Source organism: Lissotriton helveticus, chromosome 1_1 (genome assembly GCF_964261635.1).
Source record: "Lissotriton helveticus chromosome 1_1, aLisHel1.1, whole genome shotgun sequence".
Lineage (NCBI taxonomy): Eukaryota > Metazoa > Chordata > Amphibia > Caudata > Salamandridae > Lissotriton > Lissotriton helveticus.
Window position 1 is genome coordinate 1,480,674,947 of NC_136057.1, and position 26,257 is coordinate 1,480,701,203.

The window sequence follows — 26,257 nt, forward strand, 5'->3', positions numbered from 1 at the left end:
CAGAATTATAACTGCCGGGTAGAATACCAGCCCAGATCCAAAAACCCCGCTGATTATCTATCACGCCATCCTCGAGCGGCAACTCGGGAAGTAATGGAGGACGCAGCTGACACGGAGGAATATGTGAGGTGCATCACCGCTCGATCCTGCCCATTACCAATATCCATGGAGAAACTGGCGGAAGCAACCCGAAGAGATGACTGTCTCCAGAGAGCCATTGCTGCGGTGCGACACGGCAACTGGCATAAAGCCAAGGAGGAGTGGAGATTCCTGACCAGTGAGGCGCAACGAATTCTGGACAGCCTTTATCATGTGAGAGAGGAGCTAAATGAAGACAGCACTGGGTGTCTGCTGAGGGGTCATCGTCTGGTAATACCCTCATCCCTGACCTAACACGTCATCCAATTGGCTCATGTCGGCCATCAAGGCATGGTCAAAACAAAGTCCCGCCTTCGCACAAAAGTGTGGTTCCCACTGATGGATGACCTAGTTGAATCCACGGTCCGATCTTGTGCGGCTTGTCAAACAGCCGGAGAAACGCCTCGACCGGCTCCTATCCTAGTGGAACCTCGGCCAAAGTCACGGTGGGAATGTGTCAGTCTCGATTTTGGCAGCCTCCCAGATGGCCGCCACACCCTGGTAGCCATTGACGACCACTCCAAATATCCTGAAGTCGAGATCATCTCCACCCCCAGTGCTGCCGAGGTAATTCCCAAGCTTGAGAAAATAATGGCTGCTCACGGACTGATGAAAGAACTAAAAACAGACAATGGGCCTCCCTTTCAAGGCCAAGAATTAGCTAACTACCTACGGGCTTTGGGCATCCAACTTCACTGAATCACTCCAAGATGGCCCCAGGCCAATGGCGAGGTAGAAAGATTCATGCGAACTCTTAACAAGGTAATCCGAATTGCGCATGACAAGGGGCAATCTCTCGAACTGGCCCTGTTCACATTTCTCAGGAGTTATCGCCAAACACCTATTACCACAACGGGCGTTGCTCCCAGACACCTGCTTATGGGTCGAGTAATCATGGACTCCATTCCTCACCATCCGCAATGGCAGCCTGAGTCTCCCAATGATGACCAAGTGGAAGCCCGGCGCAGGAAGACGCATGCTCAGGTCAGCCAACGGAGAAGGGCCAGGCCACCCCAAATTGTCGTGGGAGATGTTGTACTACTCAAGAATAGGGCCAACAGTGGAAAATTCCGACTGCCCTATGAGCGAGAGCCGTGGACAGTAGTCAACGTCAAGGGAACCCGAATAGTTGCCACCAGAGGGAGAGAGAGAGACTGTGACTCGAAATGTTTCATACTTCAAGAAATATCAATCCGGGAGCGTCAGTGCCCCCTCCACACCGGTCGGAGAAGACCTCGTCTCCCCCGCCAGAGCACCAGTCAGGGGTAAGGCCAACGTCAGTGATTTTATGGACGTGTCCAGTCAGATGGAAGGATCCCCAACTACTGACGAGGTGCCCAGCCAATGCCAAGGAGCGGGAGATATAAGTCTTAACCACCAAGAAAGCGGGCCTGAAGGCGCGAGTGAAGCAAATCCGCCAAGTCCTGCTGCAGCTGAAGTCCCGAGCAGAAGTACAACACAACATCGGCTGTGGAGGAATCCCGCGCCCTCCAGTCGCCTGAGAGACTACTTCACGTAAGACTGTTCCGGTTATTTAGCGCTTATTTGCGAGAGTTGGTGTGTTGTTATGATGAGCGATAGACTGTGAATGGCGTATGAAGATCACGTTTCTTACACAATTACATTTTTGTTTTTTTTATTGGTTGGGGAGGAATGTTGTATTTCCGCCTGTGGCGTAACAGGCGTGCCCCGTCATGCTCACGTGACCCGTGTGAATAAAGGACGTCACGTCCGCACGTCCGCCAGTTGGTGACGGCGGAGTGATCGAATAAGCAGCAACCCCTGTGTCCGAGCCATTCATTCTAGGCCTTATAATATTACTATAGTGCCCCCATCCTCCAGAGTTCCCGGAGCCTATCACCCCGGGAACACAACAGCTGTGACGGGCGCGCCCGGCTGCGGCCCGCGCAGCTGCGATTGTGCCTCGTTATTAAGCGCCACAAGGCGCGAAGACAGTGACGCTACCTGCGTGCTGCTGGCTCCCTGGGGGCTGTGGTTCCTGCCCGGCTCTTGGTGCGAGTATACCAAATTTGACAGAAAGTTAGGTTTCTCTCCAGAAAGAGTGCTTTTTCTGATTTGGTTTAAATCAGTTCCGTAGTTTTTTTAAATTATAGGTTCAAAATGTATGTATATATAGTTACGCTGTAACAGTGCGGAACTGCCATGGAGTATTGTGCTACCCCTAGCTCTAAACAAGCGATCTGATTGGCTGCTGCAACCTAAAGAAAATGTTGTAACTGCTATTTCATTTCTGACTAGGGGACATGGTCCCCATGTTGCAGAAAATTATTTTAAAAAAGAAATATGTGGGCAGGGTAAGCATACACTGACCAGTAGGGCCTTGCAGGAAGTGTCCCATGAGGTCACATTATTTTATGTTTTTCTTTGCTGCATCGCGGTGCTACAGTAGTACCGCAAAGGCTACCCCCCTCCACCATGAAGATTCACTAAAGTACTGCAGTGCCACGGCGTAGCAAACTAAATAATAGTGGGGCCCTTGGGATGTTGCACGACCATGGGGGTTGGCCAACAAAGGGAGGTTGGGTGCACAAGGAGGTTTAGTGCTCACTAGGGGCTGGGGTTGGGGGCTCATGGAGGTGGGGTTGGGCGCACGGCTCTGGTGTGGTGTTGGTATAATAAGCTATGATAATAAAGTATTGCTTAACTTTATGTTACAAAAACTCTGGAAATTCACTGAAAAAAAACAAAGTTAAACTGACATTATAGTTAGGTATGACAATAATATCTTACTCTACATAAAAAAATACGTAGAAATTCACTAAGGAGCGAAGGTTAAAGTGACGTTATAATTAGGCGAAAAATGTCTGTTAAAGCATAGCATCCCTCAAATTCACCTGTTATAATTTTTCTTTTTCCCACTGTGGTTCTTTCTTGATTTTAAAACAAACAAGCTGGTATTGTGTTTAACGCATGTATCCCAGATGTAAATGGTGTACTGGGAGAGTCAATGTGCCTATTGCAGTCTTCAATACAACCCACTAGAAGTGTTGGGCAGAGGGAGCAACGTGGGGGTGAGCACCAAGGCCTTGAGTGCACACCTTTTGAGGTAAGTATAGGGCTGTGAGTTCTCCCCTAGATTTAAACATACTCAACACACTGTTTAGCCTATCTACCAAGGCGGCCGGTCGTCAGATTTGGTTTGAATCAGGAATATTTCACACTGCTTTGGGTTCGTTGAATCCCATGTGCCTCCAGGTTGTACACAACAGCATCCTGTTCTGAATACATCCCCATTTTGAGGTCTCTAAGCAAACTTGCTAGGGGGGGGGCTGATGTAGATTTCCAAGCCATCGTCAGCCTACATTTTCGAGTGCAAGAGCATGGTCTGAGTACCGTTGTATGTTTCTGGTGGCCTTGGTGCTTTTCACCAGGCCTAGCAAGCAGTGCCCGAGGTCTGTAGGGATTGGTGTGCCTCTTATATCAGATACGACTGCTGTCACTTCGCCTAGTACCTTGTGATCTGCTGGCAGAGCCACACCATATGGTAAATATGTGCATCTGCTCACCTACAACAATTATAGGCCTCTTTCAGATACATCCTCACAAGGCGGCCGGTGTGGTGGAGGTAATTCAAGTGAGTGGATTGTAAACAGGCATTCCCTGAGATGCCTTTGACCATGGATAAGCAGCTCATCCATTGGGCATCTGTTTGTTCACGCCCTATGTCGCCCTCCCATTGCCTCTTTAGTGTGCAGCAGCTCCTCTCCAGTTCGCGTGCACCTTGTAAGGCTGTTACCTCTTCCGGGTCCTACCATGTGTCAATAAGGTTTGCAATTCCTTCGATGTCACTGGAGCATCTTGCATTCTGCTCTAAATTAATGAGAGTTGACCCCTAAAGGCAGAATACAGAAGGAAGCTGCTTGTGGGGAGTACCGCTGTTGTCATTAAACCCTCAAACATGTGGAGCAGTCCACCTGTAAACAGCTTCCTCACTGAAAAAGCCCCACATCTGTCCAGAGTTGGGTATCGTGTAGGGCGCACAATTCCCTCCTTTCGAGTACCAGACATTAACGTAGATCCGGAGTGTATGGGGTGTGCACTCTCATGACGTTTAGTCTCGTTTTCCAAGTGAGATGTGCCACACGCATCAACCACTCAAGGATGGGGCCCATGGATGTGGCCAGAAAGCAGTGTCTCAAGTCCCGAAGAGTCACCATCTAGTCAGCGCATGGCTCATTGTAATTGGGCCACTATACACTAAGAGTAATAGTTTGGGGCACTTAGGTCATCGGGCATATAGCTTGGGGACAGCAACTTGATGTCTACCTGTGCCCCATATAAGTGCAATCAGTTGAGATTATAGTTCCTTATAGAAACTCTGCCCAGGCAATGCGGGAATTGCGGAGAAAAAAAGAACAACAGCCAGGGAAGTACCAACATCTTGGAGACTGCAATGCATTATATGTGGGATCATTTCAGCTTGCACCAGAAGGGAGTTGAGGTCCTTACGGCAATCAATGTCCTTCCAAGGTTGCCAGCTATCACATTGCCCTCTGAATGATAGCTACGGATCCTTAGATGTTTAATGGTCTGAAATTGCCATTGGAAAGGTGTATGTGGCAGCACTATGTGTTGGGCTTCAGTCAAAGACGTCAGAGGGAAAAGACACAACTTGTGCCAATTGATCCGGAGGCCCGAGACCCTGCCAAAGTCCTCCAATAGAGCGGCCATGTGCTCCACGCTATCTCCGCCCTCACTGAGATAAATCAGGGCATCATCATATCCATACAGAGATAGTATGTGCCACCTTCTGTCTGTAACCCTCAGTCATGCCCTCTCTGGTTAGTAGTTCACAGGCCAATTCCATGAAGAGCACAAATACGATCAGCGAGACGGCCGCCTTGACGGGTGCCCCTCCCTATCGGAAAGGGGTCAGAGATTACATGCCAATTTCACTCTGGCAGTTGGCAATAGAGTAAAGTAGCCTGACCCAGGAGAGTAACCCCTCCCATGCGGTACCTGCAAAATACCCCCATGAGATATAGCCATTCAAGAGTGCTAAAGGTCTTCTCGATATCAAGAAATGCCACCCACGCCAAGTCCTAGAGAAGCGCACAGTCCATGGACATAAACAAGCAACGTAGATTTAAGAAAGTGTTTCTGCCCAGAAGGAAGCTGTTGTGGTCCAAGTGTACCAGTGTCGTTGCTACGGTACCAGACGGTTAAACAGTACTTTTATAATTTAAGTTTAGAAGGGACAGCAGATGCTAAGACCCTGCCAACAGTGTGTCTCTATCGGGTTTTGGAATGACCATGATTATTGTCTCGCCATCAAACTCAGTATTCACCCCTGTGTTTGCACTGTCTCATACATCTGCAGTTAGTTGGGGCTCAGTTGTTGCGCATAGGGTGCATTCAATTTGACGGGAAATTCATCAATTCCCAGGGATTTACCACTTGCCATTTGTTTTATAGTTTAATGTATCTTCACTACCAGCGGCGCGTCCAAGTACACCTCTGTAGGGGGGATACCGTTCACATATGGAGGGTATCCAGATATCTCTCTAGAGAGGGTGCAGTGTATGACCCTGCATAGTAGGAGGTGAATGTCTTGTTGATCTCATCTTGCGCATTTAATTAAGTCCTCTACTAGGTTCATATTGCTACTGTTGGGAGACAGGGGTTCTCTGATCACAAAAGCCATGCATGTAGTCATCCTGGCTTGTCAGCCCCCGAGTGTCGATGGGCTACATATTCTCTATAGTCGAGTTTGCATAGGCAAGACAGAGCAGCAATGTAGTTCTGCCTCACTTGTGCCAGATGGGACAGGGCATCAGATTCTTGGATAATAGTGAGCTTGTGTGTGTGTGTATCTCAATCTCTAACACTCTGAGTTCCCAATGAAGCATCAGTCCCTTGCCAATGGTTGATTTAACGCATAGTCCCTTTAGAACAACTTTAAAAGCCTCCCATTCCACAAGGGCGTCTGATGCAGTGCCAGCATTCTCTAGGAAGTATTGATCTACTGCCTCTGCCAGTGAAGCTTGAAGTGCATTATCGTGTAGTGCTTCTATGTGGAGGCACCTCATTGGGACGGGAGCCCCCGCCCCACTTTAGGGGCACTTTAAGTGGGTTATGATCAGACAGCACGGGACCCAGATACTCCACTGTCTCCCCATCTTGTTGACCACCTTCTGGGTACAGTAAAAGAGGTTTATGCGATGTTGTAGGTCATGAACCTCTGAGTAATCGGAGTTTTCTCTCATTTCCGAATAAAGCAGTTGCCCAAGATGCACTACTTGTGTGTGTGTTGCGCATTGTTGAGGGCACTCCGTCGTGGTTATAAATTGAGCCCCCTGAACAAGGTGGGCTGGATCTGGCTCTGTTTGAGGCCAGGGCTATGTTGAAATTTCCACCCCAAATACAGGTGGAGAATGCATTTGCGAGAATGGAGGGCATGAGGGAATTCATGAAAAATGTTTGATTGGGGTTGTGGGTGTATAGTGCAATCAGTGACAATGGTGCCCCATCCAAGGTGGTTCCCAACACTCTGTATCTACCATCAGGGTCTATGGAGGAGGCCTGCACTTTGAAGGGAACTCCCGGGGCTATCCACATTAGTGCCCGCCCAGCATATCTATAGTATGTAGTCCCCACCGCTATGCCACTCCATCATTTATGAGAGTTTCAGTACCTCCTCCCAGTTGAGGTGAGTCTCCAGTACAAAGGCATATGTATGTGGCAAAGCTTCAGGAATAACTGGACTTTGTATCATTTAACATAATTAACCAAACCCCTGACATTGCACATGAGGATATTATATTTTTGTCTAGTAGTGCCAGTGGTATCTCAAATGATTCATGTTGTGGAGATTGACCCCCGTGGCACCACCTCCTCCCTCCCTACCCACCCGCGCAACAGTATGTGGTGCTGCAGCATTCCATCAAGCAATAAAGTTATTAAATAACTGTGTAGCAAAACTCATGAGCGAAACCCAAACTCCCCTCCGTAGGTCAATGCTAGGCCTGGGTGGAATTTTTTATTCTGCCAGTGGAATCAGAGGAATTTAGTAATTGCAAGTTTCTCTTATAACGTGGAATTACTGATATATTTTGCTGCTCCGCCAGCAGAATTAATCTGAAGTGGTTGTTGCTTTAAAAAAAAGGACTGAAAGAAGGAGCAATCCCTCTATGTTTAAAAATCACTGCAGATTAAAGTTTAATCTGCAGTATTTTTAAAACGTCGGGGGACTCCTCCCTCTTACGCCCCGGTTTAGAAACCAAACCACTGCAGTGCAAGTGCATACTCCTCGGCACCCTTACATACCCTGCAGTAATTACTGCAGAGTATGTACGGACGCCGAGGGGTATGCACTGCAGTAATTCCTAAACAGGAAGAGAAGATGTTTATCAATGAATCAGTATTTGTATAGCGCAACACTGTAACCCCTGAGGGTATATGGGCATGGAGGGTGCCACATCTCAGTCGAAGAGCTAGGACTTGAGTTTCTCCCTGAAGTTGGCCAGGGAAGGTGCTGTTCGGAGGTGGAGGGGTAGGTCGTTCCAGGACTTGAACGCAATGAGGAGAAGGACCGGCCCCCGCTGCGGCTGTGAAGGATGCGGAGGGGTGTGCATGGGCAAGCGAGAAGGAGCACAGGTATCTAGCAGGTAGATGGAAATTCAGTTGATGGTTGATTTCGGATGGTCCTTGATTATGCAGGGCCTAGTAGGCGTGCTTGAGGATCTTGAACTGGCATCTCTTATGGATGGGAAACCAGTGGAGGTTTCTGAGTGAGGGGTGATATGGGTCCACAAGGGGACATTCAGGATGAGTCGAACTGCAGCATTCTGTATGGTCTGGAATCTTCTGAGCAGCTGCGTGGAGATGCTGGCATAGAGAGCATTGCCATAGTTGAGGCAGCTGGTGATGAGGGCCTGAGTGATGGTCTTTTTGGTGTTAACAGGAACACACATGGAGATTTGGAGGAGCATGCAGATGGTGTGTAAGGAGAAGGAGGTGACTGCATTGATCTGTCATTTTATGGTCAGTTATCTGTTGAGGATAATGCCTAGGTTGCGTGCATGGTCTGACAGTGTGGCTGTTGGTCTAAGTTCTGCTGGTCACCAGCTGGGGTCCCAGACAGAAGTATGCCTCCCGAAGACCAGTACTTTAGTCTTGTCGGAGTTGAGTTTGAGGCAATTTTCTCTTATCCAGTTGGCTATGTTAGTCATGGCGTAGTATAAGTTGGTTTTGGCTTCGGAGGGGTCCTCTGTGAGCAAGAGGATTTTTTGGGTGTTGTTAGCAAAGGAGATTATGTTGAGGCATGGGATCTGCCTACATCTGCGAGGGGGGTCATGTAGGGGGTTGAAGAAGGTGCGGCTGAGGGATGATCCTTGGGGTACGCTGCAAGTTATATCCTTGGGTTCGGAAGCAAAGGGAGGCAGTAGGATGCTCTGTGTGCATCCAGTAAGGAAGGAGGCGATCCACATGAGGGTGTTTTGCTCTATGCTGATGTTGTAGAGCCTGTCGATGAGGGTGTGGTGGGAGATGGTGTCAAACCCAGCAGAGCGGTCAAGGAGGATCAGAGCCAACGTTGCTCCACTGTCGAGCAGAATTCTGATTTTGTCTGTGACAGCGATCATTGCTGTCTCAGTGCTGTGGTTAGCACAGAACCCTGATTGTGAGGTATCAAGCAGGTGGTTTTGTTCCAGGTATTCGGTGAGCTGTTGGTTGATGGCTTTCTCAAGTTCTTTGGCTGGGAAGGAGAGCAGGGAGAAAGGTTGATAATGTTTTAGATTGTTGGAGTAAAAGGGGGAGTCTGACTTCGCCGTGTTTCCATCTGTCAGGGAATGCTGCTGTGGAGATGGAGGTGTTGATGATGTTGATGAGTTCCATGCTGATGGGATTGGATCCAAGGCTGAGGAGACTGTAAGGGCAGGTGTTTCTGGGTGCCCTGGAGTGAGTAGAAGACATGATGGCCAAGGTGGTCTGAGTGGTGAGCGGGGACTAGGTGGTGAGCAAGAGGATTTTTTGGGTGTTGTTAGCAAAGGGGATTATGTTGAGGCATGGGATCTGCCTACATCTGCGAGGGGGGTCATGTAGGGGGTTGAAGAAGGTGCGGCTGAGGGATGATCCTTGGGGTACGCTGCAAGTTATATCCTTGGGTTCGGAAGCAAAGGGAGGCAGTAGGATGCTCTGTGTGCATCCAGTAAGGAAGGAGGCGATCCACAAGAGGGCGTTTTGCTCTATGCTGATGTTGTAGAGCCTGTCGATGAGGGTGTGGTGGGAGATGGTGTCAAACCCAGCAGAGCGGTCAAGGAGGATCAGAGCCAACGTTGCTCCACTGTCGAGCAGAATTCTGATTTTGTCTGTGACAGCGATCATTGCTGTCTCAGTGCTGTGGTTAGCACAGAACCCTGATTGTGAGGTATCAAGCAGGTGGTTTTGTTCCAGGTATTCGGTGAGCTGTTGGTTGATGGCTTTCTCAAGTTCTTTGGCTGGGAAGGAGAGCAGGGAGAAAGGTCGATAATGTTTTAGATTGTTGGAGTAAAAGGGGGAGTCTGACTTCGCCGTGTTTCCATCTGTCAGGGAATGCTGCTGTGGAGATGGAGGTGTTGATGATGTTGATGAGTTCCATGCTGATGGGATTGGATCCAAGGCTGAGGAGACTGTAAGGGCAGGTGTTTCTGGGTGCCCTGGAGTGAGTAGAAGACATGATGGCCAAGGTGGTCTGAGTGGTGAGCGGGGACTAGGTGGTGATCATTCCGCAGGTGGGCACTTTTTGGTTGAGGTTGTTGAATTTGAGAATATTGAGTTGGAGGTTGAAATTGTTGTAGATGGTGGCAATCTTGCTGTGGAAGTAGTCTAAGAGGGTGTCGCAGAGTTCTTAGGAGGGGTGGATGATGTTCTCTATGGCTTTTGGATTGGAGAATTACTTGACTATTTTGAAGAGTTTCTTCATGTGGTTAGCCGCAGGGTCGATGCAGGCTGTTTTGGCGTCTTTCTTGGCTTCCTTGATGTGGAGGTGGTTGTGGCTGAGGACTACTTTCTGGGCAGACAGGTTCTTTGTGGCGTGACATTATTTCTCGAGTCAGTGGCAGTTGCGCTTGATGGCTCTGAGCTCAGGAGTGTACCAGCAACCTTGTTTGGAGACTTTGTTGGTTTTAACTGGTTTCCGCAGGGCAATTCTGTTGATGCATTTGGTGATCCGTGTGGAAAATTTCTGGACGGCCTGGTCAACGTCTGATGAAGTTTCGGGTTGGGTGGTGCTGAGGGCCTGTGCCCACTGTGTCTCGGTTATCTTGACCTAGCTATTGTGGGAGGTGCTATGGTGCTTGGTGATGGTGTAGTGAAAGTTGGAGATAGCATATTGAATGACGCCGTGGTCAGTCTATGTGAGTTCTGTGACGTGGCTGGATTTGACTCTGGCGCTGGAGCTGAAGATGGAGTTGAGTGTGTGTCAGCTTTGTGCGTGGATTCGGTGACCAGTTGGGTGAGGCCAATATTTTTTAGGTTCTCCAGGAGGGTGGTAGAGTTGGTATCATTGAAGTGGAAATTGAGGTCGCCGAGCAGGATGTAGTGGTCGGAGTCGATGGCTAGGCGGGCAATGAGGTTAGGGATGGCGTTGCAGAAAGCAGTTTGGAATCCCGGAGGTCTGTATGCAAGGTTGCCTCTTATCATGATGTTGTTGTCTGTCTGTAGTTGGAAGTTTAGGTGTTCCATGAGAGGTGTGGGGTCATCATTAATGACAGTGCATCGGATGGTTTCCTTAAAAATGATGGCGATGCCCCCGCTGTGTTTGTTAGTGCAGTCTTGGTGTATTATCTTGTAGCCAGCAGGTGTTGCAGTGGCAATGTTGGAGGTTCGGGGAGGGGCTGAGCCACATTTTGGTGATGAAGGCAACATCGGGGAGAGGGTGGTGATGGTGTTCCAGATTTCCATAGCATGTTTGCAGAGGGAGCGGGCGTTGAGCAGGATGCATTGGAGCGATTCCAGGTCGTTCCTGGTCTTCTGAATGGAAGCGGCATGGCATTCCGGGCGAGCTGGCAGTTCTGTGTTGTAGGAGGAGCAGCAGTGGTAGCAGGTGAAGGGTCCTTTGACTGATTGCGGGGAGTACGTGCCTCATCTGGTGGTCTGGTGTCCAGGATCCAGAGCTCCTTGGTGGTGTAGCGACGGATGGCAGGCCCCTTGAGCTGAGCATGGTCCAGGCACGGACCGGTGCAGATAGGCTTGCCTTTAGCATGCCTTCGGCACACGGGCCGCAGCCACGCAGCTGCCTCCATAAGTAGTCCTGAGAGGTGGGAGGTGCCAGCAGGGAGGGTGGGAGGGAGGGAGCGGGAAGCAGCAGAAATTGTGAGAGATTTGGCGATCGGCAAGTGGTGACGGCAATACTCAGTAAAAGACTCTAAAGAGTCTAAAACTGAATACCAGTGCCAAAGAAACAAATGAGAAGTGAAAACAACCGACAAACCTACTCCAGAAATGTTTAATTATAGGCAGGCAAAGTTGCCACAGCGTCACTGAACCGGAGGCTCAGGGGACTGTGGCGCAGTTGAGATACGAGGCAGAGTGAGAGCAGCGAACTAGAACATGAAGGTCAAGGACTGCTCATAGGAGTCACACAGCCGCCTCCATAAGTAGTCCTGGGAAGTAGGAGAGACCTGCAGGAAGGCAGGAGTGAGGGAAGCAGCAGAAATGGTGGGGGACTCGGTGAGCGGCAAGCAGTGACAGCAATACATAGCAAACGACTCTAAAGAGGCTTACATTGAAAACAAGTACCATAGAAACAAATGAGAAGTGGAAAGGGGGCAAAACAAACCAAGGCAACAACAGACAAAACTACACCATAAAATTAAATTTACAGGCAGGCGTGGTTCCCACAGCAGGACCAAACCGAGGGGTGGGGCTCAGGGGACTGCAGTGCAGTCACTATAACTGGAAACGCCTGGCAGAGATGTAAGGCAGTGTGGGAGCCTCAATCTAGACCATGGAGGTCAGGGACTGCTCTATTAAAAACCACTGCAGGGCAAAGGGCAAAGAATTGGACAGAAGGGGTCATTATGCTGACCTACTGTGTGGCTACAGGGAGACAACAAGATACAAGAGGCCTTTTCCTGGAAGTACCCAGCTGAGCTTTGGCACCTGGACCTGACCTGGACCCTGCTGGTGGCCTCTGCCTGACACCATGTGAGTCTCTAAGCACTTCCTTTAAGGTCCTGCTGCCTTAGATGTAGAGGTGGACATAACTTGTGTAATTCAGTGTTCTGTAATCACGCAGATTTACTTACAAATTCCGTGAGATTATGCATAATTCAGCGAGCAGACTAATTTTGGGATTAACGCTATTTTCTAAATCAAAAATGCCCCTTCATGTCCAAAATGGGTGCCAGAATGCATTTTGCACTAAGAAATAGTGCTAAATGCAAAAAAAAATGAATGGCAAGCACGAGCGGCAACTCACACTTGCTAAATGTGCTCTAGGGGTAGGATTTTCACCCAATTTACCCGGCCATTAAACTCTGTTTCTTAGTGCAAAATGCTTTCCTCATGCCCAAACTGGGAGTGAGAAGGCCTTTTACGCAGACATAGCTCTAAATGTGCCGTTGCGGTAAGATTTTTGCCCAATTTACTTCTGGCATCTAGCGCTATTTTTTTGCTCAAAATGCAGCAGAACACAAATAGTGAGCGTGCTCTCAGAATTTAAAACGTAACACCATGGTGGGGGTTTTTCTTTATTAATAAGAATAGCTATTTATGGTTACTAAATGTGTTCTTGTGGTAGGATTGTTTTTCCCCAAGTTACTCTTAATTATGTGAGCAGGCATAATAAGGTTATTATTTGTGATTTCACATCAAAGAGTAATGTGAGCCTACTCTGATTATACCAGTGTGATTGAAGACACACCAGGGCCTACTTAGAAGTGTATTCCTTTGGTTGATTTTTTTTCCAGGGTTTTATATAGCGCAAATTTAACGCAAAGGTATCAGAGCAGTAGTTGCGTTACATAAGGACACATTCATTTTTGTTAAGCACAGGGAGATTAAGTGATTTGCTCAGAATCACAGGATGTTGAACATTGTTGCTGAGACTCGAACCCGGTTCCCCAGATTTGAGGTCAACCCCCTAGCTGTTAGGCCCATTCTCTCCCCAAGACTTGGTTGAGACTTAAAAGATTTGGGGCCTGATTTAGAGTTTGGACAATGAGTTGATTCCCCATAAGTATTTGGTCTCTGGGAAAATGGTAAGGATCAGATGTGTTCACGGGGATATAAAAACCATACCCAGTAGCTAGAATCAGTCTCCGAACTGAACTCGGCATAGAAGTTTTGACCGAGGTAGGAGTCCTGCCTTTTCTACCTGAACCTCTTATAATAGGCATAGACAAGCCCTGCTTCTCTGATCTCTTGTTAGGGAACCTGCAGAATAACCCCGCTCTGAAGAACCCCCATGATGGCCTGCTAGCCTCCGAGCCCTGGACCATAATGTCACAGACCCCACAAGCCTTACCGTCTGCCTATAGCGTTGTCTTGCAGGGATGACATGAATAACCTCCCCCGTCTCTTACCTACTCCCCTGTCCTACCTTAATAGTACCAGACCGGGGCGTGGTGACAGCCGGGGGGCAGGAATCCTGGAAATGAGGTGTCTAAAGGTGTGGTTAAACAATAAGGGACCCTCCTGGGTGAATATGCCTTCCTGCCTCGGAACCTGAGGGAAGGCCAACAATTACAATCCGTACAAGAGCACGCACATTGTTCTCAGGCATACATTTGAACAGGAGGGTAAAGTGGAACCATAGTCACCTGAAGGAAAGGAAGGGTCAAGGCAATCCTTAGTTGTGAAGAGGAAGGGAACAATGCGCTCCTGCGCTTGTTGTCCGGCTGAACGGTAGAAGAAATGGGTAAGATGATACCAGGAAAATAATATTCAGGGCAAAGAAAGACAATGCGTTCCTGTGCTACCAATTTCAACAAGACAAAGTATGGTGTTGCGCTCCTGCGCTCACCGTGTCTATGAGATGCAAAACAAAGGGCAAAGTATGGTGTCGCGCTCCTGCGCTCACCGTGGATTCAAGACAAGAAAGGTAACGCTCCCAGCGCTTACCGGAACACTAAGGCCAGGTACGGTGTTGCGCTCCTGCGCTCACCGTGCTGATAAAGAAGAAAACAGAAAAGCAAGGTGACGGTAACGTGCTCCTGTGCTCCCTGTGCTGTGCCGAGAAAACCCCAAAGGCAAGGTGACGGTAACACGCCCAGCGCTTACCAGAATACCATGGCCAGGTACAGTGTTGCGCTCCTGCGCTCACCGTGCTGCGCATGCAGGAACAGAAAAGCAAGGTGACGGTAACGCGCTCCTGCGCTCACCGTGCTGTGCCGAGACAACCCAAAAGCAAGATGACGGTAACGCGCTCCTGCGCTCACCGTGACTCGAGAAGCGGATCAGGCAAAGGTAACGGTAATGCACTCCTGCGCTACCGTGCGGGCTAGAGCACCCGTTCGGGTGCTAGGAATATCGTCCAAGTGGAATCAGAAGCACCGGGATGAGCGTCCATCCGTTACTTAATGGTGCGACACCCCGAAGTAGTTTGGTGGTAACCCGCGGTACTGCGCTGCTGTAAGCGCTAGACCGCAACCCACCCTGTTCATCCATAGTACGTTCGGGAACATGACACATAGACACACATTTTAGGACAGCCCAATTAAACGATAGCAGCCTCGTCAATGCCTGGCAAAATGTTAAAGAGGCACAGGACTCACCTCGACAGACCTACCCATGTTTTAGAGAACGTAATGGACTGCTATATAGAATAGCGAAAGAGGGGCAAGAGCCACAGTTGGTAGTACCCACCGACTTCAGAGATCAGGTCCTTTTTTTTGCCCATGCTCATCTCCTTGCGGGGCATTGTGTGGCAGAAAAAACAGCCCAGTCAATACTTGAGAATTCTTATTGGCGGGAATCCATGCTCAAGTGAAGAAGTATTGCCAAGAGTGCTCAATATGCCAAAAAAAAAAAACCTACGTCCCTCGAAGGTCCCACTAAACCCCCTCCCCATCATTAGTAAACCTTTTGACCGCATCGGAATGGACCTTATAGGGCCTCTTCCTAAATCCACCAGAGGTTATCAGTATGTCTTAGTTATAGTGGACTATTCAACACGGTATCCGGAAGCACTTCCTTTATGCTCTGTTACCTCCACCACAATAGCACATCGACTGATAGAGGTCTTTTCACGGATGGGGTTTCCCCAAGAAATCGTTACCGACCAAGGGACCCCCTTTGTATCCTGTATGATGAGACAGGTGTGTAGACAGCTAAGTATAAAACACATCAAAACATCTGTCTATCACCCCCTGACTGGTGGCCCTATAGAGCACTATAATGGTCATCTTAAACTTACCCTCAAGAAGATGTTAACTGGGGATGGTAAAAACTGGGACCAACTTCTCCCTTTGGCCCTGTTCGTTCTCCGAAGCCAGGTACAAAGCAGCCTTGGGGTTTCTCCCTTCGAGCTTCTCTTTGGGAGAAAACCCTGCACACTTCTTGAGATAACTAAGGAAAGCTGGGAAACCGATGAAACCCAGGATGCTCGTGCCCTACTGAATTATACTAACCAGATAAAAACCAGATTATACAAACTCAGAACCCTGGCCTATGATTCTCTGGAAAAAGCCCAAGAAAAACAAAAATACGTTTATGATAAAGGAAAAAAATGGAGTGAGCTAGATATTGGGGATTGGGCTTTGGTTTTATCACCCTCCTCCACACATAAATTGAAGAAGGAGTGGCAGGGTCCTTTCCAAGTTTAAAAGAAAATAGGAAAGACCACATATATATCTTAGCCCTTTCAATTTCTAAAACACAAATGTACCAGATCAATCTACTAAAAAAGTGGTTAGGTCCCCTCCCTAGTGTTACGCCTAATGTATCCACTATAGAAGACGTTCCACATACGGTTGATGCCTCGACCATTATTACCGAGCTGACTGAAAACCAAAGTAATGAAGTACACACACTTCTACTTTCCTTTAAGGACATATTTTCAGACCAACCATGAAGAACGTACCTGACAACACATTCCATCCCCACCCAAGAAGGAAAAATAGTCAAGCAAAAACCATATAGAGTCCCAGAAGCCCAACGAGTTGCTCTTAGGAAGGAGGAATCCCAGATGTTGAAGATGGGTGTCATAGTGCCCTCCCGCAGCAACTGGTGTTCTCCCGTGGTACTGGTACCGAAACGGGATATTAGCCTCCGGTTCTGTATTGACTTTAGAGCTATCAACCGGATATCAAAGCAGAATGGATATCCCCTTCCTAGGGTTGATGAGCTGATAGAACTCCTTGGGGATGCCCGTTACATCTCCACAATCGACCTCACCAAATGCTATTGGCAAATACCCCTGAACCCAGACGACCAGGAAAAAAACACTTTTTCAACTCCTGATGTGCTCTATCACTTCACAGTGTTACCCTTTGGGTTACACGGGGCCCCAACCAGTTTTCAACGGCTAATGGATACACTCTTAGCACCCCACCTGAAGTATTGCTCAGCATACTTGGACAATATAATCGTCTATAGTAAGTCATGGAAGGACCACCTAATTCATCTTGAGGTGATCCTTTCTGCCCTCCAAAAGGCTGATCTGCACATAAATGCCAAGAAATCCAAATTCGCTTTTCAGAAAGTGAGGTATCTGGGTTACATCCTAGGAGAAGGTCTAATAGAACCCCAGGCAGAAAAAGTACGGGCGATACAGGATACACCTTTTCCCACTACAAAACGCGAACTTAGAGCCTTCCTGGGATTGGTAGAATACTACCAGAGATTTATTCCCCAGTTCTCAGAAGTTGTGGCCCCTATCACCGACATACTAAAAAAGGGGAACTCTCCGAGCCACCTCCGATCCTCCTCGGTCCTTGAAAAACAAGCATTTCAGGACCTCAAAACAGCTCTAACCACCTCTTCTGTGTTAACCACACCTGACTTCAATAAACCATTCATTCTCCAAACCGATGCGGCGGGGGATAGGCATCGGAGCAGTTCTATCCCAAGAAGATAGTGAGGGTGTTGAAAAACCTATCCTTTTAATCAGTAGGAAGTTGTTTCTTAGGGAGAGAGTCTATCCTACAATTGAGAAGGAGTGCCTGGCAGTCAAATGGGGAATTGAGAAACTTCGTTATTATCTCGAGGGTAGACCCTTCTTGCTATACACTGACCATGCCCCATTAACTTGGCTCCAAAGGAACAAAGGCTGTAATGACAGTATTCTTCGCTAGTTCCTGGCCCTCCAACCATTTCAGTTCAAGGTTCGCCACCGTAAAGGCATAGATCAAGGGAACGCCGACTATCTATCCTGTTATCCTCTTTCCCCCGATCGTGGAAATCCTAGGGGGAGATGTGTCAGGAGGTCCTTGGGGATCAGGACCAGTGCCGTGATGAAGATACTGATATGTTCCCGCTTCGCACACAGGGAATGAGCGGCCCCTTTAATTAGAACTGCAAAGGACAGGAGGAGGAGTGCCCAGGGATGATGTCACCGAGAGACGTCCTACCACTGAGTGAGACAGACCTCAAGACGGAAGACGCCGCGTATGGAAAGACGGTGGTAGAAAGTCCAGCACGGAGACCGGAGAGCGTGGGGAAGATGCCAGGAGAGCTGGAGAGAGGCTGCCAACCTGTCGGAGGAATTGAAGAGCCCACGGAGGTATCGACCAACTCCGAGAGTACCGGACGCCAAGTACACAGCGCGACGCCCCGCCACTCTCCAGGAGGAGCGTGGCTGGAGCAGGTATGTTGCTGCATACGGGGGTTTGTCTTGCCACAGGGAGGGAGCATGTAAAACTTTGAGGGTGGTCACCGTTTGTTTTCTCCTGATTATTCATTCGGTGGTGGAGCTCGGTGAATCCCTCACAGTCCCTTCCTTACCATAACCGCAAAAGGGGTTCCTTACTGACTCGTGACTATCTTTTCTTTCATGCACCACTTGACCAACGGAGGAAAAGGAAGCCTGAAACACCCCACGTGGACACTCAACCACGGGAAGAGAACACCCAGGAAGGAAACCCCCAAGCCTGTTTACATTTCAATTCTTTAATTGTTTGGCACAATAAAAATCTAAAATCCAACTATTTAGTACTGTTGCCATATTCTTTAAAAGGGGACCGTATTCCTTGAAGGGAACCAGGATAGTGAATATTGATTACTCCAAGGACTACTCGGTATACAGCACCATTGAAATGTTTCCACTTCCAAAGTTGGGGTGCTAACTTATTTGCAAAAGGGATGGGGTCCCTTATGGACACTTTCTAATTTTTAACTTTGTGTAAAATTATTAGGGGGAATAGGCAGTGGTCCAGGGACCCCACTGGCAACTGTAAATAAAACTTTAAAAAAAACAAAAACTATTTTTTCAAAAGTAGCACCATTTCCTTTAAGGCTGCTTTAACAAAATGTGTTCTTAATTTAAAAGCATTCATGGTGGTCTGATGACCCTTGCAGGCCACTATCCCTAATTGGATTGAGTCTCGCAGTGAATATTAATTAAACAGGTCAGACTGTTATCGTGTCCAGGACAAGGGCACTAGGACCCTGGGACAGCGCAAGGGCGAGGGGACACCGGACACCACATCCGGTCAGGGGGTGGAGAGGAACGGCACTCTGATGCTAGACCTCGAGGCAGGAGGTCATGATTCAAGCATGATGTAAACCAACAATAAAAGAATACCTGTAAGATACACATCGTGTCCTGTGTGAGTTTCTGGGAGGCAGGACATGACAACTGGCGACGAAGAGTGGGATGCGGTATCCAGCGCAAGAAGAGGTAGAGGCGAGGCATCATCAGGAGGCCAGCAGCGACGTGGAAAAGATCGTGATTTAAACAAGGAGCCCACCCTGGATCACAGTGCAGCGAAGAAGAAGAAGGAAGTGCTGAAAGAAGACGTGCAGCGACGTGGGAGCCCACCCCAAGCGCTGCAGAAAGAGGACCAAGTGAAGCGGTAAGCGCCGAGGCAAAGCGCGAAGACTTGAAAGAATGGGCGCGAGCTCTCGCGAGAGTCTCGGCGGCCATCTTAGAAACAGGCGTGAGAGCCAATAGGAACAGAGAACAGACGAGCGGCCATTTTAAAGCCAGGCAGAGTCCCGATTGGATGGGAAACAACGCGAGAACAACGGCGGCCATTTGTAAGTCAGGTGCGGGAGCCAATAGGAAGCGAGAAACAGCGCGGCGGCCATTTTGAGGCCAGGCAAAGCGCGAGAAAGGACGAAAAGTGCAAAAGAAGTGTCAAAAAAGGGTGATGTAAAGTAAATTAAAGGAAAACAAGCAACAGTAGTAACTTAAAGGGACAAAAGTAGTGGAAAAAAAAAGAATACAAGAACAACAAGTGGTGATAAAAGAAAAGTGCAAAAGAAGCGTCAAAAAGGGTAATTTAAAGTGAAGTTAAAGGGAAATAAGTCACAGAAGTGACATAAAAGGACAAAAAAGGAAGAAAATAAGGATGAGGACATCAGAGCAAGAAGTTGGGGATAATGCAGGCCAGCGAATGCATGCAAGTCTATAATAAAAGTCAAGTGCCAGAAAAGGCGCACCTAAAAAAGAGAAATAAAGTGAAAAGAAGAAGACAAAGAAATAAAAGAAAGAGACAAAGAAATAATACAAGTGCATACAAGGAGAAAGAAGGATAAGTAAAAGGCAAAGAGCAATAAGGCAAAGGAAGATGATGGTGCAATAAGAAAAGAGATTACGAGAGAACAACAAAAGGACAAATAGAGAAAGAGAAAGAAGGAAAGAATATATACATATATAAGAAAGAAGAATAAGAGAGTGGAAGAAGCCAGAGAAGGCTAAATAAAAGACAGAAAAGAGACACAACAAGAAAAAAAACCAAAAGAAAAGGAAAGAAAGCAGAACAACAAAGAGAAAGAAAAGGACAAAGATTGCACAAGGACAAAGAAAGAGCAAAGGAGAAGTTACAAGGCAGTAAAGAAAAGAAGAAAGAAGAAAGAGGAGTAAAATAACGAGGAAAGAAGGGACCAAAGAAAAAAGGAAAAAGAAAAGGAGAGCCTAGAAAAGGCTAAAAGGACAAGGAGAATAACAGAAGAAGAAGAAAAAAAAGGACACAAAAGGGACACAAGAGAAAAGGACAAGGAGAGCCTAGAAAAGGCTAAAAAGACAAGGAGAGCCTAGAAAAGGCTAAAAGGACAAGAGAGCCTAGAAAAGGCTAAAAGAAAAGGAGAATAACAGAAGAAGAAGAAGAAAAAAGGACACAAAAGGGACACAAGAGAAAAGGACAAGGAGAGCCTAGAAAAGGCTAAAAGGACAAGGAGAGCCTAGAAAAGGCTAAAAGAAAAGGAGAATAACAGAAGAAGAAGAAGAAAAAAAGGACACAAAAGGGACACAAGAGAAAAGGACAAGGAGAGCCTAGAAAAGGCTAAAAGAAAAGGAGAATAACAGAAGAAGAAGAAGAAAAAAAGGACACAAAAGGGACACAAGAGAAAAGGACAAGGAGAGCCTAGAAAGGGCTAAAAGGACAAGGAGAGCCTAGAAAAAAAAGGGGTAAAAAAGGAGCAACACGAAAAGACATACCGCAGGAGAAAGAGCAGCAAAAAAAGAAAGGACAAAGACATGCAATGAGCAGAGCGGACAAGCGACACCAAGGAAATAAAGGCAAGAGGCACCTCAGGGCCAGGACTAAAGGTGTTGAGTGTAGGGCCAGGACCAAAGGTGTTGAATATAGATGACAAGACAACAAGTTCTCCAAAGAGTCACTGGCGGTGACGAAAGTGAAAGGATCGATGATAACGGCTGCCCACGAACAACAACGAATAACAAGAAACAGATAGCATTTCAAGGACAAAGAAGGCGGAGGAAGAAGAAATGGCAGCGACAACGGCAGCCACATGGACGGTGGAAGATAGAGGATAAGGAAGCGATGGAGACACTAGATTCATGAAGAAATGTAGAATGACAAGTACTCTCTCTCTCTCTCTCTCTCTCTCCCTCTCTCACTTTCTTTCTTTCTTTCTTTCTTTCTTTCCTTCTTCAAAAAAAAATGTTTGTTTTGCAACAAGGGGGGAGATATCGTGTCCAGAACAAGGGCACTAGGACCCTGGGACAGCGCAAGGGCGAGGGGACACCGGACACCACATCCGGTCAGGGGGTGGAGAGGAACGGCACTCTGATGCTAGACCTCGAGGCAGGAGGTCATGATTCAAGCATGATGTAAACCAACAATAAAAGAATACCTGTAAGATACACATCGTGTCCTGTGTGAGTTCCTGGGAGGCAGGACATGACAACTGTGACCCATTCTGATTATTTTGGGAACCAAATAATCAATACATAGTTTGATTTACATAATAAGTTTGAGCTGCACAAAGAATAGTCACAAACTGTGACCAGTTTTTTCGACCTGAGGCTTAGTACTTCTAGCACCCGATCTCCACACAACCCTGTTATCTTTTTTTTGCCTGCTCCTCCTAACATGCTCACGGCCTACCCATGTTTCTTTTTGGCCCTCCAATATCAAGAATTGCGGATCCGGGCATTCAGTACAGGACGCTCTAGGGTGAGAGGGGCCGTACAGGAGGTTGTTGTGGGGAGACACAAAAGTACGAACTCGCAGCTGTGGGTGACAGTGAGGAGAAGAGACATCTCCAGGTGTACACGATCAAATGTTGACGGCTCATGTGGGCCAGGAATCGAAAGCAACACAGATAGCTCGGTGGGTACTGGTACAAGTACAGAAGGCTTTGGGGAGAGGAGGGGAGGGGCGGTAGCGCCAGGTACAGATTTGTATCCGGAATTTCGGTAGACAAGATGCAATAAAGACAGGTCTAGAAAGAGTGAAACAGAGCCCAAGTCTAGGAGAACAAAGACCGGTACCGACACCCGCGGTAGTTCTGCGGCTGCCAACGGCCCCCGCAGGGGGCCACCTCAGAGGGCGGCTCCCCTTAGTTCCATTTGGGCACTTACCCACCCCCCCCTCTCTACTGTGGGACTCCAGGAGGAGTCAGCCTTGGTTTGGTCATACTACAAGGGGGGCAGCACTTACGTAACATATGAACCATCAGTTGGCTATGTTAGAAAGCCTGTTCTCACACCTGAGGTTATCTGGAGCCTCCATAGCTGAGAATTCAGAGGATAATTAGACAGACCACTGCCTCCAGGGGGGTGGCCACTCATTGCAGCAATAGGTAGATAGGGCATGGGTGCATGTGGCACATCTGTTAATGGTGCAGGATGATTATGGTTTATGGAGGTCTGGGTGCAGTCACCACAGATTAAACTGACCAAGCAACAGCTTGGTGAAAAAGATGGGGGTTTCTGGCCTTATGGTGGTTTAGATTATGCCCAGGTGAAAATGGTGTGCTGCTTAAGGTTCTAATGACCAGTGCGGTTTGTGGTATCTTTTCAAGGGGAAGAGATATATTAGGCACTTTATTGCTTACAACGTAGCACATTCAAGCTGGCGTTGTTTTATTGCAAGTTGCAACTGGAGAGTCCCTTATTACGCTAGCAGATGCGCTCGTGGCCAGCATTACACAGCCTGGGAAGTCTGGGGGTGAATACCAAAGATGAAACGATAAAGGCAAAATTACAGTACGACAGGAGGCAAGGACACAAAGACCTCCTTGCTTAAGTCACATATTCCATGGCGGGATAGTCACCACTTGACACTGGGAACCTAAGATCCTAATAGTATCATTGGTAAGATACACACGACTCCGTGGACTCGTGGGTTATTTAGTCCCACTCTAAAGTGTAGAATGCAAAAGAACTGCACATTGCCACTATGTTGAGTGTGACAGATGCAAGAATTTTATCCCTGCAAGGGTCAGATGCACAACATACCACCATTCACTCCAGCCTCTGAAGGTAGTCTGTTAGCAGAGGCGTAGAGCGGGACGTCTTGCGCCAAGGTGTGGTTATTGCACGGACAATACAGCAGATAGTCTGCTGTCAGACGAGGGTGCTTGCGGGCTAGGAGGCCAGGCAATGTAGCAGAACCAATGCTGAGGACCCCCCCACTGGACTGCCTGAGAATGTGAGTGCAGTGGGATTTGCAATGTTACAGGTATTTTCTTGCCCATACAGGGGCAGATGGGTACATTGCAGGAATCTGCATAAATAAGAGTGGGGGCAAGACCTATAGAGCATCAAGAGTCACAGCTGGTTAGCAGGTATGTGAGTATCTGTGATCGAGCCTAGTTAAGCAAGCCTGGTAGTTGGTGTAAGTTGTTACTCCATATGTTTGCTGTGACTGCAATGGCGTGCGCTATGCGAACATTCTTGCTCGCCATGGTTTATTAATCGCAAAGTCTGTGCACATGTCTGGTCAACCCCAACAAAGTAAAAAAGTAGGTGCACTCTGCTCCCAGGGCAGGTTACGAGCTGCTTCAGTGATGCATGACATGCCCCGTCCCCATAGCCAGAGTATATAGGTTGGTTTGTGGAAGTGGTCTTCTAAGCAAGTGTGCTGCTGTTCCATAAATTGGGGAAACAGGCGTTAGGGAGCACAAAATGCTAGAAGGGCTGCAACTACAGGTTGCAAGAGGTGGGAGCCACATCAGCTTGCAGGGTAATATAGCGGTGTTTAAAAGAGAGCTCCCTCCTAGGAAGCCATCACCGTCTTGCAGGTCATGTGAGGCACTGGTACATTCCCAGAGAAGGATAACCCGCTCCATGCGCAAGTTCGCTGAGCAAGGGCTTTGGCTTCAGCAAGCATGGGCTATACAGAGCAAACACCAAAGGTTATTTTGACTAAGTTGGGTGCCCCTGGCTCAGGTGGGCATGAATCTGTTCTTACTGGACATGAATGAGGCCCGGGAAATTGCAGGTGGCAAGCAAGAATACAACTGGTTGGTGGGGGGCTCTGTAGGCGACGGGGGCCACCTCCAGAGCTGTGGCGGAGTTACAGGGCGATCTGGAAGCAGCTTGGGCATTCGGCACTTCCCCGCCCCCACTCTCTACTGCGGGACTACAGGAGGAGTCCCCTTACAGGTCGTGCAGGTCACGTCATGTCCGGCACGCCGGGGGATGGGGAGGGTATTTAGGCCTCCCCCCTCCATTTTAGATCCTCTTCGTTGTCTGTCACGCCGTTTCCCACCCTACCGCGTACCCGGCATGTGACAGGCAGGCGAACTACAGAGGTCGTTGTAATGTTTTCTTTGTCGTTCCAGGCGGAGTTACAGGGCGATCTGAAAGCAGCTTGGGTACAGAAGGATACCTCTGCAAGAGCACAATAGGGGTGCCAGAGCCAAATCCCAGGAGCCTCAAGGGAGGGTCATGGAACAATGACATTGGCGACCCATTAGTCCTTCGGGTGGTTGTGGGCCTGAACAACCGGGGGCTTGCCTTGCTACGCTCTGCCCTGAAAGGGGCGTGAGTAACATGGGATCAATGTGTCAGGTGATCCAGTAAGGGGATCACCCCTATAAGGGTAGCGCTGATTGGGTTTTCCACAGTGCTTGGCTCATCAGGCGGGCAGGGCAACATAGGTTGGTACAGCTGCCTGCCCTTGGATCGCCCGTAAGATAACCCACCGTATTTGCATACTTTTGCATGGAATAAACCTGCAGCAATATTTTCTCCAAACAAAAGTTGTGTTGTGTATTTATTCATGCATGCCTATTTTGCTGTGGTGTGGGTGGGGTCTTGCACCTATAATGGAACTAAGGGCCTGGTACACAGAGCTCTGCTGGGAAGGCAGTGGCGCAGATTGAGGTCGAGACGAGTCTCAGGGCAAGACTCGCTGGGGCTTGGTCCAGGACCGCTCTGAATGAGACACACATTACAGAGCGGGGGTACTAAAGGCAGCTCTGGGGACGAGAGGGTTCGAAAGTCACATCTCTGATGGGAGCAGTCTCGTGCAGGGACTTCGGCACAGACAGCGGACAAAACCTGCCACAAACGGGGCGTATGGACAGACATACAGGTCTGGAGACATTACTCAGTGTATACAGCTTGAGGCAGATAGAGCCAATGACAGAGAGCACTATGGGGAAATGCCCTGTCACAGAAACAGGGACCGCTTTAAAACTCACGATATGTTAGGCGAAGGTCAAAGGCACATACGTCATGGGGACCTGGGCCTGGCACAGACATCTCTGATGAGACAGAGCCCAGAACAGACAACGGACAGGGAGAGGGAGAGACAGACGGGACACCGTACAATAGGTCTGGGACGTCAGGGCCCTGTATATATAATCCTGGAAGAACGGGGCCCGCCCCCAAAGAGGCCTTGGGAGACAAGGTTCAATATATGAAATCTGGGAGGGGAGGCATGGGCAGTACAGTCAGGTCAATGGAGAGAGGTCCCAGTACTACACAGGAAAACAAACAGGAAAGGGGACTGACGGGTCAAGGTCAGGGGGACACAGTCTGAGACAGACGTCTCTGTGGACATAGTGTTCAGTACAGTGGGTTCTGGTGGTCAGAGCCTGATATAGATAGCCGTAGGCGGATAGTGTCAAGTACGGATGACGGGGCAGTAAGATGAACTGACAGCGTCCCCGGTTCAGACAGGGAAACAGGAGCAGTGCCAACAGTCCTGTGCTGCAGACCTGGGGGGTAGCGGGAGTTACTAAAAGGGTTGCGTGGCAAGATGCAGTATAGTCGCCATGCTGTGGATCACTTACTCTGCCCTCCTGCGCTCCGTCCTCTCCGCCATGCCACCTTGCAGTACAGGTGAGAGTCTGCTGAGGTGTGCGCACTCTGGCCCCTCCCAGCGGGCATCTGTCAGCAGACTTTGCCCCTCTCTAGAGTTCAACGTCACAAGCAGAGATTGGGTCAAAGGGCACCGGCATCAGGCACCACATAACTCCCAGCTCCCCCCCCTTCCCCTCTCGCCCTTCTGCACTAGACAGAGCTCCCTGTGTCTGTGCTCGCCTGCTTCCCTGTGCCATTCTCAGCCCCACCCGTCCTCCGTACTCGCCTATCAACCTCGTGTTTCTGTACTGCTTGAGCCTCTCTATAGTTCCTGTGCCTCTCTAAGCTCAGTGAGCCTCGCCGTACTGCCTGAAGCCCATCTGTACGTCCTGTCCCTCACCATGTTAACTCTGCTTCTCCGTGCCGCCTCGGGTCCCTCTGTGCTTCCTGCGCCTCTCTGTGCTCCCTCTGCCTCGGGTCCCTCTGTGCTTCCTGCGCCTCTCTGTGCTCCCT

General features: G+C 48.7%; 1 protein-coding gene across 1 annotated transcript in view; it reads right to left on the bottom strand.

Moving 5' to 3' along the window:
* Nucleotides 1-25,860, bottom strand: part of DNAJC22 (DnaJ heat shock protein family (Hsp40) member C22) — an 88,424-nt gene extending 62,564 nt beyond the window's left edge. The window contains exon 1 of the mRNA XM_078686472.1: nucleotides 25,735-25,860. The gene's annotated coding sequence lies outside the window, so the exon portion shown is untranslated. The remainder of the gene's footprint in view (nucleotides 1-25,734) is intronic.
* Between the last annotated feature and the right edge of the window lie 397 nt (nucleotides 25,861-26,257).